The following is a 2906-nucleotide window of genomic DNA, read 5'->3' as shown; positions in this document are numbered from 1 at the left end:
ATCTTATGCCTATGATTAATATGATGCGACGCTGTTTTTTTTGGATTGGGATTCCCTCAAGTTCAAATGAACTTGAGAAGGTCATGTTCACGATTTACACCGTTCATTGTAAAATGAACGGTGTAGATTGATTTGATTAAAATTGTGCTTTTTAATCTATACCGTTCATTATAAAATGAACGGTGTAGATCATGAACATAACCTCCTCAAGTTCAAAATGAACTTGAGGGAATCCCAATCCGTTTTTTTTTGGTATCTTTAAAAAACGTTTGAGTCAAAAATGAAAAAAGATGAATGGGGCATTCCGAGAATTGAACTCGGGACCTCTTGCACCCTAAGCAAGAATCATGCCACTAGACCAAATGCCCTTTTATGCACAAATATTGAAAAACAAAACTATTCAACTTTTTCAAAGCAGATAATAATATTTGGACTCTTTTCACCCACAGTTCCTCACATTTGAGGTGTATTTCACAAAAGTCCCTGAAACTGTAAAAAGACAAATCTGTCCCTTTTCAAAAGTATTACTAAAATTAAAGAAAAGTTTGTTTCCTAAAGTTTTCAAGCTGTAGCATTCACTAGTCTAATAAAAAAGAATCAATTTAATCCATTTTTTAAATGTTCAAATAAAAAGCAAACATTTTTTTAAAAAATACAAAAAACTACCATTTGAATACTAATTAATTAAATTTAATTTTAATGGAAAGTTCAAACTCTAATAGTCCATCGGGATTAATTTTTTTACACAACGTGTAAAATGAGGCGCATCAATTTTTAGACAATTTCATACAAAAAGAAGAGAGATTCTTAGGTAGATTCAGTCTACCATGTTATCCGTGAACTATCCTATCACCTTATGACACGTCATTAGAATAGTGGCATTATCGTAATTTTATTATTACTTTTTTACACATTTGGATAGTAATATTATTTTAATGACGTGTCATAATGTGATAGGTTTAGTCCATAAATAACGTGATAGACTGAGTCTACCTTAAAATATCTCCAAAAAGAATTACTCCTTCTATTCTGTTTTAGTTGTCCATTTAAAACACATACCAAAATAGTGCTCATTTTGTCTTATATTATAAAGCAAAATACTATTATAACCCTATTAGTTAATAAATGCTTTATAAAGTAAAATATAGAGTTATTTATTAAGTATGGGTAAATTTGAAAGATAAAAATTAAAATTACCTTAAATTTTTAAATGAACAATTATTTATAGACAAAAGAATTGACTAAATGAGAAACTAAAAATAACGGAAGGAGTAGATGATTTACTAGGAAAAAAAATATTTTGGCAAACAAAGTAAGAAAAGTGATAAATGAGTCAAATGACAGACTAATCTCAATTGAAAAAAGGGGTTAAATCACATCCTTATCCTTCAAATGCTCTCATCCCTAGGGGTGTAAATGAACCGAGTCGTTTGCGAGCAGCTCGGTGTTCGGCTCGATAAGAGCTCGGTTCATATTCGTTCGTATTCTAAACGAACCGAGCTCGAACTTGATTTTATGTTCGTTAATATAAACGAGCCGAACATGAACATAGTGGTGTTCGGCTCGTTTATGTTCGCGAACAGTTCGAATAAGAGTTCATGAACAAGCTCGTGAACGAGCTCATATATAGTTCACGAACAAGCTCGTTTAGAAACTCGATTAGGTGTTCGCGAACTAATTCATATTTAGATTAATTTGTATAATTATGTTTCTAATTTATTAAGCTCATATTCGTGAACGAGTTCGATTAGATTGTTTTTAATTTATTCAGCTCATATTCGTGTTTGTTCGTTTAAAAGTTCGTTTCGTTCGTTTATCCGCTAAACGAGCGGGCTCACAAACGAGCTCGTTTAGTACTTATCGAGTTCGTTCGCGAGCTTGTTCGTGAACGAGCTCGTTTAGTACTTATCGAGCTCGTTCGTGAGCTCGTTCGTGTGCTCGTTCGTGAGCTCGTTCGTGAACTTGTTCGTTTAGCGGCTAAACGAACGAACACGAGCTGAACACGAACCGAACATGAACACTATAAAATTTAAACGAACCGAACATGAACACTCAGTTCAAAACTCGACTGAACATGAACCGAACATGAACACCTTGTTCGCTAAACGAGCCGAACATGAACACTCCAAAACTCGGCTCGGTTCATTTACACCCCTACTCATCCCACACTAATTAAATTTCTAGTTTTTAGTGTTGTTTTTTTGTTTTTTGTTTTTTTTAGTTTTCCTATCATATATGATGAGTTTGCTCTTCTCCATAAATGAAATTTCTACAAAAAAATCGTCTAAAATTCGTCTCAATTAATAGATCAACAAGGTTGAAATATTCTCAGATTTTGTAGAAAAATTACATCTTATAATTAAATTTTTAATATTTTTATATTAATGACTCATTAATTTATTTCTTCCAACAATCTTTTTTTTTTAAAAGCCATTTACCTGTATACAAAAATATAGTTTTAACTTCAATTTATCCTCACTAGACATTAAGCTCAGTCCTTCACTGCAAATCCAAATTCCCAACCTTTCATATCTTTTTTGTTGATAGATAGAATCTAATTACTTTAGTTGTTAGTTCTTAGATAATAAATTGACCATAAACCACTTAGTCCTATCGAGATTCGGAGCCGAGATTTCAGGAATGTACTTGGAGTACCTAACCACTTGAGTTAGGCCTCACTTGCCTCAACCTTCCATCTAATCACAATTAATTTAAATTTCTTCAAAATTCACGATTATTGCCATTCACAGTCTACACTTCGACGACCAGCAAAGACGGATACTCATGGTCCAACGACCGAGAACAGGAATGCCACATATGGTGTCATCTTATCAATTACCACCACATATTATCATGGACTACAATCAATGTACTCCATTTCCTAAAATTAGTGGAAGATTCAGTAT

General features: G+C 32.8%; 1 non-coding gene across 1 annotated transcript; it reads right to left on the bottom strand.

Annotated features, from left to right (window-relative positions):
• Window positions 1–296: 296 nt before the first annotated feature.
• TRNAP-AGG (transfer RNA proline (anticodon AGG)) lies at window positions 297–368 on the bottom strand. Its single transcript has one exon. It is a non-coding gene; the product is annotated as a tRNA-Pro (tRNA).
• Between the last annotated feature and the right edge of the window lie 2538 nt (window positions 369–2906).

The sequence above is a fragment of the Mercurialis annua genome, linkage group LG5 (assembly GCF_937616625.2).
Source record: "Mercurialis annua linkage group LG5, ddMerAnnu1.2, whole genome shotgun sequence".
In the NCBI taxonomy this organism is placed as follows: domain Eukaryota; kingdom Viridiplantae; phylum Streptophyta; class Magnoliopsida; order Malpighiales; family Euphorbiaceae; genus Mercurialis; species Mercurialis annua.
This window is presented reverse-complemented; position numbering and strand designations above follow the sequence as displayed.